General features: G+C 43.0%; 1 protein-coding gene across 17 annotated transcripts in view; it reads right to left on the bottom strand.

The window, feature by feature from the left end:
* The window catches only part of MYT1L (myelin transcription factor 1 like), a 317,451-nt gene extending 301,931 nt beyond the window's left edge, over positions 1 to 15,520 (bottom strand). For 3 of the 17 annotated variants that reach the window (XM_087775991.1, XM_087775983.1, XM_087775985.1), the window contains exon 1: positions 8,433 to 8,838. The gene's annotated coding sequence lies outside the window, so the exon portion shown is untranslated. Of the gene's footprint in view, positions 1 to 8,432; positions 8,841 to 9,029; positions 9,117 to 15,428 lie in introns of those variants that run through there. The other 14 variants (XM_009466375.2, XM_087775986.1, XM_087775990.1 and 11 more) reach the window with 11 other exon arrangements.
* Positions 15,521 to 16,815: the final 1,295 nt, after the last annotated feature.

Here is a 16,815-nt window from a genome sequence, read left to right on the forward strand (position 1 = left end):
TTTTGTTGGTTTTTTTTTTTTTGAGACCACCTAGTTCTTCCTTCATTTCCCCATTTTCATGCTTCCAGTTTTCCATACTCAGTCTATACCATTAGAAACAGATATGGAACAAATCAGTGGACTTCTTATGTCTCTTTCATAGGGTAGTACCTGTTTTCCCTGCATGTGCAGAGCTTCAATTGTATCGGCACATTTTTCAAGAAAGAAAGAAAATTGAGAAGTAGATGCTGGAGGCAGAAGATAAAACTTGCAATGAAGAACAAGTATTCCCCAACTGGTTAAACACAGTAAGACTCATGACATTTAGCCCTTGGAACAATCATGGTGTAAATCAAGCATGGGCAATAGCAGAAGCAAAGCTTTTAGATAGAGGAGATTGTCATTTCACTTCCTATAATTGTGTGCTGAGTTTATATCAACCTTTCAATGGAAATGCCTCAAAATGAAAAGCAGAGTATACCCTGAGAAACTAGTGGCGTACTGGCTCTGGAAACCTGTAAACCCTGATGCTGCCAGTGGTTAGCAACCTGGTGTTGACAAATCTGTAGTGAATATGATTACTATAAAGGTGTAAGAACTGTGACTCTTGCAAAGTTTAGGAAAGCAAGAGAATTAGTAAGCAAGGTATCCCACTTCCACTTCTCTTAACTTCCAAGTACATAAACATAAGTAAGACTCTTGCGTAGTTGCGTGAAGTAATGATGGTTCACTAATTTCTGTGCAATTATGAAATCTATGTAAAGCTCACATTTTCACGAATCCTTTTCAATGCAATAATGCAAAGACAGTTTTCTAGACCACAATATTTATAAAGATACAGTTACTTTATTAACTGTAATCCTCAAAAAGCTGCTCTATCTTTTCTCTCCTAGTTCCTGAAGTGATTTACCTGGCATCTGGAAACAAAGATATAGGAATTGTTCAGTGGCTTCTGATGAATATTTGGAAAATTAAAAATGCTTCTAAAAACAAAAATGAAGATGCTTTCAGTGAGAGTAGAAAGACTGGTGATTCTGAACACAAAAGAGCAATTATAGGAGTCAGTCTGAATACAATTTCTGGAAGCCTCAGAAACATACTCTGATATGTGTTATTGGCAGCACGGCTTTGAATCTGCTTGTTCTGCTCTTTGAGTAAGCTATACTTATGACTGCTAAAAAATTGAATTTTACTGAATTTGGCAAGAAGTGCAGGTATAGGAAAAGGGTGTTGCATATCAGTTTTTTAAACAGAACAAATACATCACAGTTTTCACAAAATAAAAATTTATTAACCGTAACAAACAACATATAAAATGACAAATAAGAAGTGCAGGGTGCATGAGTCACTAACATATGTGCACTCTTGTCATATGCCCTTATTTTCCACTGGAGCTGGCTGGAATTAACACTGTGGCAATCTGTGCTGGCTCTTGGGCAGGTAGGAGGTAAAAAAAGAAGGTATATGGGATGAGACCTGCTCCGCAGATCTGTCTATGAAGCACAGTGGCTGCTGCAGTGAAATGACTGGGTGTTTTGTTCCACACTGCTTTGCAGTGCCCACATTTGCTAAATCAGGATGCTTGGTCTTCAAGGTAGACTGTTCAAGTGTGCCTTTTCTCCAGTCTGTTGTGTCATAAAGGCCAAAAAGACCTATGGAAAAGATCTACCCTTTTCTTTTTTTCTTTCTTCTAATCATCATCTGCTCCTTCTCAGCCAAGGTCACTGATAAGCAACAACAAAACAAAAAAAGGCATTGTTAGATTGGAAAGGTCATAGATAAAAATCTCCATCCTTCTCCCATATATATTTTTTCTCATAAAATACGAAATGCATCAGTCTCGTGGTGGGCAGTTCAGAAGGTCCATCAATGATGGCTACTTTAAGTCTATCACCTTTTGAAGAGCTGGCATACAGGGTATGGACTACCACATATACCAGCTGTAAAAACATGGCAGTAACTACAACTGAACAGGCAATGATCTGTTCATAAAGTGCAGAGACCCCTGAGAAGGTTCTTCAGAGCAGCTGGAGTTCACCCAGACACATTACCAGCCTTTTTGCAACAAGCACTTCTCCAGAACTGATAAAGGTGAGGCAGTAACACACTGAAAAAGGAAAAGTAAAACAGGCCTTTCTAGACACTCACTCTCAAAGTTTACAAGAATACATGCTGAAAAATGCTGACAGTGTCCTGAAGGTAAAAGGGGATGTTCATGCAAAGATCGACCTGAAAATCCACAAATGGAAATGGATAGCTGCTATTGTTTAATTCAGTGAGCAGATTCTCTGAACCAACAACAAAACGTCTCTACTTTCTTTCCCTGAATAAAAAAATAAATATTTTGAATTTTATTTCCTCTCAGAAAGCCAGGGACTGCATGTATGAAGGTTCATACTACATGTCTACATTTTATTCACAGAAAACAGTTTTGGCGACCAGTTACAAGACTGCATGCAAACAGTCTTATGTTTCCCATATGTTTTAACGGCATACTAAGGTATCTGTTTCAATGTCATTGGTTTTGCCCCTGTGACTAAATTGATATTTAGTCACAGAAATTCTACATGCCCACATACATTCATGTATATTCAGCACACATTTATGAATACTGGGTGTGGACTATTCTATCTTATCTTTTTAAACTTATGATTGACAGTGCATATAGGAGTATTGTTAAAATAAACTGGCTATTTCGAAGGCATTTTCTTTGTTCCCTGTCCCCTTATAATTAGACACTATCCTAAGAGAGGGGTGGAAAAATGGAAGAGAAAGGATGAGTTCTTAGGGCTGTGAAAGAAAGTTAAAAAAAAAGAAAAAGAAAAAACAGACTAGCAGAAGTAGCATATGCGAATAAACCTACCTGAGCTTCCTTCGCTTTTCCAGCTGGTCTTTGGGTTCATGAAGTACTCCTGACTTCCATCCAAGTATGCCTCCTGATTCCTCTGTGTACCCCTTCTCAACAAGCTTGTTGTCCATATCCATTTCTGAGGTTCTTTTTCTTCTCTTTTTTGAGGTCATATGTCCAAGGGTCATGAAGTTCTAATTTTCTTTAGCATCACATTCCGTATACTGGTCAATAAGACCTCAGCTCTTCCACTGGTAGCTTCCTTTTAATCGAACGTTTGATTCTTTTTCCCTGCCGTGACATTGTTACTCATTCCTCTCATCACAGCCTCTGCATCTTTTACTTGCAGTGTCCAAAAAACACCTTACTCCTGGTGAGAATGCTGCAGCCTGGCCTGTGCCTACTACCCGAGGACTGAAGTATGCTACTTTCCTGGAATATGGAGGTCCAGTAACTTCACACAGAGTAATGCCCTTAAGCTCAGGTAGATCCAAACATGCAGAGTATTTTAAAAGGTTGAGAAAAATGTTTTTTCATCACTGGAAGTGATGAAATCTGGAGTTTGATGAAAACTGGAGCTTGAGATTGGGAGCAGAATGGTCACAGTCAAAGGGTCAGAGGATTATGAAATTCTTGATGAACTTAGTAAGTTTGTTTCTCTTAGTAAATAAGTAACACACCACCTGTGCAGGCATCTTACCACTGCTGGAACAGACAACTTTTTCTATGTGTGAAGATTGTTTAACCTGACCTGTGTAAACTCTATGTGTTTCCTAGCAAGACCCGGAATGGACTTTGTGTGTGCACATGCTGAAAAAACACAAGCCCTGCTCTGTAGTGTCAACTCCAAGCCCAAGGAGTTTGGTTTTGTGGATTTTTAAATCAGCCAAACTATGCTGCATAACCAAGACACTGCAGAAACACCTTTCTGAATTCATAACAACTTGTCTTAGACATGCCAAGAGCACTATAAAGATACACAGAAAATAAAAAGCCCTGCACTCAACCTTATCATTTTCTATGACATAACAGTTTTATTTCTTCGTAAATATGCACATACCCAAAAAACAATCCTGAATATTTATGCATGGGACATGACAGCCACTATGCGTGCAAAGTTGTTATAAACATAGTTTCATATTTAGACATGGGCCTTTTCCTCTTCAGACAACAGAGGAATTGCTAAAACAAATCACCAGTGCTTATTTAGAAGCCGGATGGGTACAAGCGACTCAGAAATTCAGAAAATTAAGACATCTGATTTAACAACTAATTCTGGGGAAAGAGATAAGAAATAAAGGGATGAGCCACTGACTCACAGTATCACAAGTGGCCTGGGGAACCCCTTTCAAGGGTATTCCTTATGCAAGAGAATGCCCTGCTGCAGCACTAGAAGGAATGCCAGAGCATCTACTTCAAGAGAAAGAACAAGCAGTCCCTACAGTTTATCCTCATAACAAACCTTGGATATCTTCTCTTTCTGCATTTTGGCTATTTTATTTGAACCGAGGAACTGTTCAGGAAGTGACAAAGATGGACTAGGTTAAATGCTGTAACATGGTACTTATTCACACCACATTAGGCAGAGGAACACTAAAATTAGGCATAAAATTTTATTCCCTTGGTAATATCCTCCAGTATTGGCTAGAGACAGGAGGAGAAAAGGGAATTTCCCTTGGAAAAATAAAGCAAGCTATTGATATGTAATATAAATATTGTGGCATTACATCTTTCAAGTATCACCATTTCTGGAGGGAGGGGGTGAAACATCACCAGAGAGACTGGAAAAAATTAGCCGTTCAGTGAGCAGCCTAAAGACTCTTTCGAATGGTTACTGTACTCTCCCTTACATTCTGTCTGTAAACAATCTTATTAATTACAAAAACATGAGAAAGCGAGGCATGTTTTCTTTTGATTTTACTGGAGCTGCATAAGAAATATGTTTGGCCTACCACTCCATAAAAAGATATTACAGGCCTGATCCCAAGCTCATTGCTGTCTTTCCTTTGGGGTCAGGAGCAGGCTCATGCAAAGTAGGAACAAAACAGCAGCCTTCTTAAAACCTATCATGGAAATAATTTTTTTAAAATTGCTGCTTTGCACTGGTTCTTTTCACCACTGCACCTAGTGACGGACAGCACTTGCCAGATTCCGACTGAAACAGCTGAAGTTATGCCAAGTGAACATACATCTGTAGTATACCATGTCCTTTTTAATCAACTTCCTGATTAAAAAATGGCATGCTGACATAAGGTATGAGAGATGTAGACTTTTAATACTTCACAAAGTAATAGACCCCAGTGCTGGTTTGGTTGAAAATCTGTGATCTTACAGATGTTTACGAGTTTGCCTGGTGCAGAGCTATAATCAATTTGGTTATGATGGACCCTCAAGATACATAAAATTTATCCTCAAGAAAACTGGCTTCTGAAACCAATTGCCCAGATGTATTAGACTGGTGGGAGTTTCAGCAAACCAAAGGGTCTACTGGCAGACGCAACATTGATTTCTTAATGTTTACAACCTACCAGACAGCTCTATACCAGACCTGATTTGATGGATCTCTATAGGGCGCCCTGCAGCCTTGGTTATTTCCACAACCAAGTTGGCTAGTTTTGCTACTTGGTGACCGTGTTCCACATCTGCAGCTGCACTGCAAGCATACTGAGCTAGTATATACACTGCAAATCTGATCTGAGATCAGATTTTAAATCCAATCTAATAATGATGTTTACTGTTTTCCTGACTAAAAGTATGATCCCTTTCAAGGGATCAAAAATCCTATTGTGGTTTTTGTCTGTCTATCTCCACATCCTACTCCCCCTCCCAACACAAGACGTTCCCCCTTCATTTCAGTTTCATTACGTTTTGCTGCTTTTTCTTCTAGGGCTAAAACAGGCAGAGTGGTTCTAATCAAAGCAGAATACTGTGAAGGATTCTAAAGAGATAATCTTTGTCAACAGCCTACAAAAGCTTTGATTTGCTCTTCTTGTGACTTTTTAATCTAGGATATGTGGAGAATATGATGCTATTTGGTCTGCACCCATTTTCATTCCATAGAAATCTGGCTGCACTTCTGTTTAAAACATCATTTATAATCTTATTAGGATTTCTCATCACTTCTATTATTCGAAAGAAAAGGTCAGTAAGTAATCTACAGCCATGAAGTTTTCTTGTACTGTACTATCAAGAACTTCACATCTTTATTGAAAGTTGATCAACACGATGCAAACATTTATCAAGTTCAGGCAAATTGATATTAAATTCAATATTTCTATAAGGATATTCAGTGTTGTATACGTATTTCATAGCAAAGTACTTTTCCACCACTGAATCGGTCAGCAAAACAATGACTGTGCTCAGAGTTGATCAAGAAATAGGTTCTAACACAGAGAACTTTGTTTTATAAATGTGCTTCTGCAATGCACTTAAAAAGAAATGCACATGCTGATTTCCCGTGGAAATGCTGATGGATGGGAATTATATTTTCATTCTTTTGGAGTCCACGTAAAAGCCTGACTGGTGCAGAAGAACAGTTTTCAAAACAGTACCTTTTTTGCCATTCATATGGCAAAGTTTCTATGCCTAGCTAATAAATTGCCGCATACGTGTATGCATGTATGTGTATGCAATCAAAATACTCCTTTGCATATCTTATTCATCTCCTCAACACAAAAATCAGACAAAATAGAAAAGAACAGAAAAAAAGACACCCTCAAAAATGGTCCTTAACAAATCTGGAGAAATAATACACCTCTGAATACAATGAAGTAGCTCCTCTTCTTTCTTAATTGTCTTTGTCTCCAAACACACAGTTGCTCAATTCTATAATATGTAAGATACAAGGTTGTAGAGTAAAACAACAAAGTCATACTATGAACTAAGAACTTCTACAATAAAATTGATGCCCTTTTGGAAAATATGGGCATATAACTGGGTATGTGAATCTAAAACAAAGAAACCACTGCAAATGTTTAGTATTTAACTATTGCTCTTGTTGGTTAAAATAATGGGGGGGGGGGGGGGGGGGGAAGAACATTCACTCTCCAGAAAGTTCAGGCTGTAAAATGCATACAAAATTTAATCTACTCTTAGATTAGTTTAAAATGTACCAAATTCTGCATTTACTCATTGTAATCATTTACTCTTCCCTTTGTTTCACTTGATAAATCAATGCAGTTTTTAAAAAAATATAATCATGACTTTTTTTTTCCCCAGTGAAAAATCCTGTTTTATTGCATACAGTCTTATATCACTCTGTATTTCTAATGTTAGGAGTGTTATGTTGCCATCTCAATTGTTTTTAAATGTGTCATATTGCAAACAAGTATAAACATATATATTCACCAGACTATACCACCAAGTTTAACCTTATCATTCCAAACTTCAAGAACGTTGATAAATCATCAGGAGTACCTGCTAACTGCCTACTAAGGGTTAACAGTTTGTTCCAATATTTTTTTGTTGTTGTTTGCAGAGTGACATGACAAAGAATTTTATTTGTTTGGTAATTTTTGAAAATAAACTATCACACAAAACTGAAATGTCAATTAAAAAAAAAAAGGATCGAGGTAAAAACTAAATATCGTTCGGAACTGTATGCTGTTGTTCTCCAAAACAACATAATTAAAGGTAACAAAAACCCCACATCTCTCAAATTAAAGCAAATCATTCATTAAACAGTTCTACAATAGTCACAAGAACTATGTAAAGACAATTAAAGGATAATAATTTCTACTTAACCTCAACCTTAACTGCAGTTTCAAAATTAGGTCAGTTAAAATGAAAATCACCATTTTTAAGGAGATTAAGAATCATTAAAATTGGATAAAAATATTCCTAAATGACTACATGAAAAAAGGCAAATGTAACTAAATGTTAAAGCCCCCCATATTTTATACACAGCATCAGAATTATATAAGAAATGCCTATCAATGGATGCTCTGTTCGAGAAGTGGGATTCCAGTCTGACTCAGTGTTATTATCAGGCAAAAAAATATGTAATTCAAAGATAGCTTGTTTATTTTCTTCTTTTGTTTTCTCCTTTCAATAAAGAAGCTTTTATAAGGACATATATAACGGAGATATTTGGAGCTGAGAGAATCACTAGTAATTTGTCAATCAATAACTTCAGTTTTTAGCATTACAAGTGAGTTTGTGTTAAATAAGCATTTTTTTTCCCTTTCAGCCAAGAAAATGCATACCACACCAATCAAAACTAAGCACATCTGGGCTTTCATTGAAACAGTAGTTGCTAATTTTACAGGTCTGCCCACATTGTTCTAGAAAATAGGAAGCAGAAATCTGACATTTCTAGCAGTCGTTATTAAAACAACAACCACTGAGAGCTTGATCCCGTTTTCACTGGAAGCAATGTCAAACTCCCCGTTGACTTCAGGGAGAGCAGGATCGGGCCCTGAGCTGCTCAGCCTCCTCCAGCTCTAGGCACAGGAGGATGACTTGAGGAGCTGGGGTGGGAGAAGAGGAGAAGTACAAAACCCAGCTATTCTTTTGTTAACTGCCCAAAGAGTTGAACTTTCCATCACTTTGTGAACAACAGCAAAGTGCCCTGCAAACAACAACGGTGATAAAAGGACATATTTACCTTGAGGGAATAGCAAAGAGAAAGTCGTAGAATTGCAAAACAAAGTAGTCCAAATGAATTATCTATGCATGCAGTCCAAACGTGCACCTTCAAGTAGGCCACAGTCTGTCAAGCAGTCGTCTCGGTACCAGCCACCCTGCCTTCCATCTTACGAGATTCACCCAGAAAACTGACAAACCTGCTCCACGACAACAAAACTCTCCTAATGCTTTTGAACGCCCACCATTTGTTCTCCATTCATCCAATCAACTTTCCACTGCACATCTTCTCCTGCGACTGAGGCTCAGAGGCAGGATCCCTTCTCATCTGTATGCTAATTATTTTGCCACATGGACAAAAGTAATAATGCTTTCAGACAGGAAACCAACGGGCCTGAAGTCGAAGGCAGAAATTAATAAGTTGCCACCACTGAACGCTGAGAAGATGGGCATGCGTGCAGCTCTGGGGCTGATGGATCAGCTGTAACCTCCATTTAAGAGCAGCAGAGAGGCGACGGGCTGGAGGAAGCCCAGGCAGCGTAGCATGCATCGAGCCCAGGTTCCCTCAGAGACCACATCACTGCAGCAGAACAGCATCCGTAGCAGAGCGCTGACTTACCCCGCCTCAGCCCGCATCCTTTAAGCAGCGCGACGCACATCCATTTCCCCGGCCCCGCCGCGCGGGTGCCGCTGCCCGCCGCGGCCGCGCACGCCCAGCCCCCGCCGGCGCGGCAGGAGGCGGGCAGGGCTGGGGCCGCGCTCGGCGCCCTCCCCGGCACCCCGGGCCGGGCTCCCCGGCGGCGGGGGGCGCCGCGGCGGCGCTGTATTCCACCGAATAGAGGGGAAGGCGGAAACGCCGCAGCCGCCCGGGAGGGGAGACCGCTAAAAATACTCCCCTGCCGCCGCTGCCAGCGTAAAATGGTGTCTCCGTTAGAGAACAGCCCCCCCCCCCCAAAAAAAAAAAAAGAAAAAAAAATTAGGCCTCTAAGTGTGTCTGTAAAGGAAAATAATGATTGAAAACCGACGTTGTTTTGCCGCTGGGGTGCCACTCCAGCTGGATGGCGGAAGCCTCGGTTATTGTACCTGCTACACCATCTTCTCCCCTCTGAAACAAAAGAAACGAACTGTTTCCAGAGGAAAAGATTAGCAGCCTTGCGCGGCTCAACTTTGCGTGATCAACAACCCAAACGTAAACAGGGGCTCGCAGGCAAAAAGGGCCAGATTTGCATGTGCCCCTTAACGGCGTTTTCCCCAGCAATTTGACGTGGATTTTGTGGCTCTTGCTGCCTCCGCTGAGGCAGGGACCGCGGTACTAAACGTGTCGCACAGACAATAACGGGGAAGAGGCACCTCACCGCCTCGCAAAGCTGTTGCAGAGGCTTTCCGCCGCCGTGCGCCCGCCCCCGGGCAGCCTCCCTGCGGGGCTCGCCCCCGGGCAGCCGGATGCCCCTGCGACGGGAGCGGCTTGCCAGCGGGGAGTCACTTCGTTTAAACCCGTCCCCGAAATGTCATTTCGGTAGCAGCGTGACAAGCTGTGATCTTTAGGCGGAGGCGGCGGCCCCCCCCCCCGCATTGGCACGGCTCCGCACGCCCCCGCGGGCTCGGCCCGGCCGTGCCCGGCCCTGCCCCGGGCCCCGCCGCGCCTCTCGCCGGGTCCCCAGCGCTGCCCCGCAGAAGCCCGCCCTCAGCGTCCGTTCCCGCAGGCAGGCTGCCTTTCGCAGGGGAAGGACCCTGGCCAGCGCAGACACACAGCCCGTACGCCCTCCCTGTGCACACGCCGCGCCTGCCGCTTTCCTTGCCCTCCTCGTTGCCATTGTGCTGCCGCAGCCCCCTCCTCCCCGCACCCCCCCCCCCGCCGCGGCGGTGCTCGGTGCGGGCAGCCCCGCAGCTGGCAGGGCACCGCGGGCAGACCCTGCTGGCCGCCGCTGAGGCGGGGGAGTCTGACCCAAAAATCGCAAGGAACACCCTCCTCCAGCCCTGGGAGGTAATCCCTCCCGAGCCCGCTGCCTGACGTGTGGAGACCAGACATGTCGGTGGCTGCCGAGGTTACCATTCCCCCCCACCTAGCCGTGCCAGCAATCACACTGCGCTCTGAAGCGAAGGCGACGCTCCGCGTACCAGCCCTTCGCATCCCGAGCCATCACGGCAGCTCCGCAGCCGCGCTCCGATGGCAGGAGAGGGGCTTTGGGGGGGGAAGTTTGTCAGAGGGATTCAGAGGAGAGCCAGCCTGCTGGGGAAGGGACTAACAATAGCAGAGCCCTCACGACTTCCACGCTTTTGGTGGAAAACGCAGTGTTTCCCTCAGAAAGCAAAAAAAGGACTTACGTGTCTCTTCCCCCGCCCCCCATCTCCACCTCGCTCGCGGTTTGGTTGTTGTTTTTTTTTTTTTTTTTTTCCCCTTAATTTTTCTCTGTCATCTCTGATTACATCTCCCCGCACTGGCAGGGCTCCCCCGAGGCCGAGGCGCGGAGCCCTCGGGAGCGACGCCGCGGCCGGGCCGCAGGTGCGGGCGGGGAGCGCGGAGGGCGCCGCGCCGGGCGGGGGCCGGGGGAGCGGGTCTGCGGGGAGAGCAGCCTCCTCGTAGCGGGGAAAGAGAGCTACCATGTTCGTGTCGTAGCGAGGGCATGTCAGGTTGGGTTTTTTCCACCCAAATCAATGTAGCCTGAGAAGCTCACGCACACCTGGCGATCAAAGGGCCCCTCTGTCAGTGTACAGGGGTATCTACACCCCCACGGAGGATCCCGTCATTTCCAACGTAAGGTTTGCGTGCAGAATCTTTGGATAACTGTATTCGCGTTTCAAAAATCAAGGCTTGTCTTTCCTCCCCTGCCAACCTCTTTATGTTAGATCCTGGCTAGCCGTAGTAAGACAGTGAAGGCGACTATGTGGCACACATATCATGTCAGGTGTTTTCAAACTTTTTGAAGGCGATTTAGCCGGAAAAAAACCTCATCATCTTGTCCAGCCTTCGGGATGACACAAAGAAATGGCCCGGTGCTCCTCCCACTGAAGACAAAAACAATACTTGCTTTAATCGGGGCAGAATGTATATAAATCCTGTATTGGTGAGAGTTGGGGGGGGGGGATGACTGCATAAATTAGAAACATTTACAAAAAGACCAGTGTGAAAAAAAATTTGGGAGACTGGTGATTCATTGGCCTAATTATCCTCCATAAGACGTTAGGGTATGGGTTTAATGTTGTGGGTTGGATTCTCCCTCCCCCAGCCTGTGTCTCGTCAACGCGCATTATCCATGGGGAAAAGGAGATGCAGGTCATGTTTAAGCAGCGTTAATGAGAGCACAGTATTTTTCCTGAAGGTTAAGTTAGCCAGGTTAGCAAATTTCAGGTAAAGTATGCTTGAAAACCTTCCATTTCTTTTACTTTCTCGCTGGTAGCAGTTTCTAACGAGACTTGAAACACCAGACAAACACAGAAAGCAGAATTCAAGCATCAGACGAACCCACTACTGTCAATAAGGGAGTACAATTTCAGCTTGACAGGAGTATTACAAGAATATACCCGCTAACGAGCAGCCTTAATTGGCCTGCATATTGTGGCTGTCACTGTTAAAACCTGTTCCTATACAGTCCTATTTTATACATCCTTTAAACGTATAGTTCTCTAAAGCAGCTAAGGAGACAATACTTTACTCACTGGGCTTTTGATTTTGGGTGGGAAAGAAATGGGAAGAAAAGGAAATTAAAGGAAAATAGGAAACCCTATTAAGAATATGGTATCAGTGACTGAAAAACTACGTGAAAGTCAAACGTATAGTAAAAAAGCAACAGACTTTTTCGGTTTCAGTGCACTTTGTCAGTTTTGAACGTAAATTATTATTTATCCATAGATTGCAATGGCTGCAGAGGTTTCACTGACATTTACTATGCTCACGTCTTTTAAAATGTAGTGTGTTCTTTAACAGATCCCACCTTTTTCTCAGCAGGACACTTTGTCTTAAAAGTATTTTTAATTTAGTGATTTGCAGGAGTTCGCTGCTCGTCCTGGCAAATCCTTCACACAATAGAGTTTAATGGGTGGCTTCAGTTTCCAGCACAGGGTCATGCTCATAAAGAATACAAATGAAAGAGAAGATATTAAAAAAAAAAAAAAAAGTTACTGCGCATGTGCAATTGGCAGTTATTAAATGATAACAATGTAACTCCTAGATAATAAAAGTCAAAATACCAAATAGGGCAGAGCAGATCATGCCCTAATGCTATGTAAAGTGCCTTACTTTAAAGAAGTTATTCCAAGTCTGATTTAAAACCGCCTAACCTGCAAATTTGAATATAAAATACCGTTGCAACTGACGACTGCAAAAGTCATTTATATGTATAATGAAACCTTAAAAAGATCTTCCAGACCAAGTTTCAATCAATAAAATGCTTCCTATTGTCAAACTCCGGAAAACGGGGAGGAAAGACCCTAGGGACAATAGTGCTGGTGAGGGCAAACGTAATTTTGAGGCGGTGAGCTGGATACGTTGTTTATTGGCACAAAAACAAGATAAATGAAGGCATTTAGCTCAACAAAGCACTCTTTGACTAGGAAGAAAAAGTCTGGCTAAGTATGGCAACACCTGTAATGTCCCTCACGTTCTGAGGGTTAAATTGCCAGGCTGCAAGGAAGTACTGTTTAAACTACCCTGCCCCGTGGACCTCTCGGAGAAAACAAAATGCAGGCGAAGGCAGCTTGTAAAAGAAAGGAAGCAGTATTTAAAGGCAGCGACTTGGTGCTTTACCACAGCCATCCTCACATCGCCTAATTAGAAGGCATAAAGCCTCTCCCGCCTTTACCTCGACGAGCAGAGTCATTAGGGCGACGAGGGCGCGTCCTCCCCCGCGGCCGGGCCGCGGCGGACAGCTCCCGGTGCTGAAAGGCGCGGGCCGCCCGGCGGGCAGAGCCCGCGCCCTGGCCCCGCCGCCCCCGGGAAAGCGGCGCCGCGCAGCGCGGGGCGGCAGGCGCTGGGGCTGAGCAGCGCTGCCTGCGGAACAATGGCAGCCAACTCCAAATCCTGCTATAATCACATTAATGAGATTAATCAGTGAATTAGCAGCAGTCAAATGTCAGGGTGGCAAGGAGGAATCCAACCAAGCTCGGTAATTAACTTTTGGGGGGCAGGGGAAGGGAGCCGACTGTGTTATCTGTTAGGCTTTTCTCGAAGTTTACCGGGTTTTATTCAGGAGCCTTTGGAAGATGCTGACGATTCAAGTGGAGGGGGGAGGAGGGGATAAGACGGAGACCTCAACCTTTGCGTGCTACGAGACAGCCTGCTCACACACAGTATCCCGTTACTTCCAGCTGGAGTCCATTGAGGAAACTCGTACCGTTCCAGGCAACCCACCCCAGCCGCCAGAGCTGCGCTGGACTGAACTCCGAGTGTGAAACTAGTTCTGTGATCTAACTTCCAACGCAAAGTCCAATAGGCATGATAAATATGGCCGATGCCAAAGGAGTACGAAATCTTACTCCTTTTATAAAATCTGCAAGAAAGATGCTCTTTCTGAAATCAGAGGGGTAGGAGAAAAGAGTACCCTTGAAACAACTGTCAGCAATAGGTTATCACGACAAGTTAATCCTAGATCTGTTGCAGGGTGGTTTCTAAAACAAAGAAAGAGGAATTCTAATCAAGTAATTTAGAGTAAGTTACTTAATGTAGACAAGTCAGAGATCTGGTCTCTAGCTGACCTCAGTAAAAGTGAAACTTCTCTCCACCTGAAATTCAGCATCCACGACCATTTCTCTGTTGCAAGCACGAAATATAAAAAGAGATTCCCCGTAGATTATAAATAAAACCCAAATGTATTTATTTGCCAGAAAGAGAGTACTGTATATCTCCTTTTCTGTCTTTAAAAGGAGTATCGTCAACCATGCAAAGCATTTATCATGTAAAAACTCTACTTCTATGCACACTCGACTTCTGCAGAAAACAAATAAACGTTAAAAAAAAAACCCTCCTCTTTGCCTAGATGAGGCTGTGCACGTTGTTCAGTACTCAGAAGAAAATGGCATGCTTCTGTTCCGTTAAGTTTAATCTTTGTTAGTGGCAAATAAAAGAAGCAAACCTGTGTAACGTCTCTTCCATAAGGGACTAAGTACTTTCTTTTTTACTAATATAAGTAATTTTCTTTTATATTCTTCAGTTACTTCTTAGCACTAAATTAATAAAGATTAACAAATTTGCACTAAATGTGCATGGACCACAGTCATACTTATCTGAACTATTTTAAAACTGAAGTATAGACTATGACGTTCTCAGAGAGTTAACTGAATTAACCATCCCTTATTTACAAAGCTTCTTCTCTTTAAACTATTATAGATATGAAACATTTAAGATGATAGTGTTCTTTCAAAATACTACTCTTATACAAGTGTTCCCCTTTAAAGTACAAATCCACTGTTTTCAAATGTTGTTTTAGTGTAAAAACATAGTATCTTATAATCTTTTATTTAATTGTACTCAGCTGTCAGGAGACTTGAGCATTCCAATCTGTGAAGTTTTTGTCCCCGGTTCTCCATATCAAACAAGTACCGTCCAACATGCAGCAAGTTTATATAAACAACAACATGCTTAATGCATGCAACATTATGCGTTCATATAGTAAACACACACTTTAGGATTTTTTATCCGCTATTCTACAGCCCGATATAATTTCGGCTGCACAGCAGTATTGCCAGAAGAACTTGAAAAGAGCAAACAACGGACATTTAAGTACAAGCTACAGAATGACTGCAAAAATCACAATAATCTTTCCAGTTAGCTACAAGAATCAGCCCCCACCCTGCACAAAACACAGCCCACACCTGCACCCTTAACCATCTACAAGTTAAACATAAGCAAGACATTTCAGCACGGTTAAGAAACACCCTGGCTTACTACAACTTTGAAAGGATGAGGAGTAAGAAGCATACCACAGAGACCCAGAAAAGGCTGCTTTTTTCTTCATTGAACACTGAAAAGATACCCCATGTTCCAGGGAATTCAAAAAATATATATATATTAAAATACACCCACCAACACTGAGTAAAAAAATCAGGGGGGCTTCAAGAAGACTGCAGGGAAAAAGCTCTCACTCTCTTTAGTGTGCAGAAGCTTAGGGGGAAAAAAATGTCGCCCTGGCAGGAATGACAAATGCAGTAGGATAGGCTAGCAGGCCTGAGGGATCTGTTTTACTTCCACATACATCCTCTAATGCACGCACTCCCACTCATCCTCTCGAGATGCCTTTTTTTTTTTTCCTCCACTTTTTTTTTTTTTTTTCACCAGCTCCAAATCCCCGGCATATGACCTTCTGTTAAATAGATAAAAAAAAATTTGCTTATCAGTCATGCAAATGAGGCTGAATTCATTTTCCACAACAGATGGCCTCATAGATAATGATGATGGAAGAGAGAAAATTGAATGTCTCTCACAAGGTGGTCATGGCAACCGAGAGCAGAATAATATCAATAATAAGCTCACTGCATAATAAGGTTGTCAATCCCACAAATCAAAGTCTCCAGCTAAATCAGGTATCCCACCCCCAGCTAGTTATCAGGTAAATAGAGAAATAGAGAGCGTCCTTTTTCTTTTTAAACGAGGAGCTGTGAAAAGAAATGGTAGCTCCAGCGATTCCAGGGTACAAGGGGAAGGAAGGAGCAGAAGAGATTTTGCTCCGCTAATTTAATGATTCGGGGAGGGGGGTGTCGGGTTTTTCCTCTTTTTTTTATTTTTTTATTATTTTCACAGAGGTTTTATTTGTTGGAGGGGGGGTGCTGGTTTGTTTTTTAATAGCGAGGCTGGTATTTTGAACTCGATCTGCTGCCGAAGCCTTGCCTCCCCTCCCTGTGTCTGATGTGGAGTGCTGCATTGATGCAATAGCAGCTCGCCTCAGGCTTCCACCTTGGCTCCCAGGGGGCCATCCCGCAAAATGAATCAGCAGCCATCCTGAGCAGACTGATTAAAATGAAAATGGCAAGGCACATGTCTGGGCGGAACTAGAGCTGAGCTGCGCTGCCTGTCTGGCAAGCATGCTCAATATAGCTTTTGCTAATAATGGCTTACCGCCTTTCGGTTTTTTAAAGGTATTACCGTCGCCCCTTCCCCCACCCCCTAAACAGATAACGGTGATGGGGGGTTCCCCCCCTTCCTTGTATACTGCTCACAGCTAGAGTTTGCCAGACTGACATGCAGTGATTGTGAAAAGACACACTTGCTTTGCAGGGATTTTCTTCGCAGATGTGCTGAAATACCAAGACAACATATTAACATGCAGCTATAAATTATTCCCAGATATTAGCTGGGAAAGAAACCTCAGAGGAAGAGGAAAGCTCAGTCACTACCACAAACATCATTCTTTCCCCCGTTTTTACACCTCAGCTTGCAATGGCACCTTGTGCATTATGCATCACGAGAAAATGAC

Source organism: Nipponia nippon, unplaced genomic scaffold (assembly GCF_047370975.1).
Source record: "Nipponia nippon isolate SJK-2023a ecotype South Korea unplaced genomic scaffold, ASM4737097v1 scaffold_4, whole genome shotgun sequence".
NCBI lineage: Eukaryota > Metazoa > Chordata > Aves > Pelecaniformes > Threskiornithidae > Nipponia > Nipponia nippon.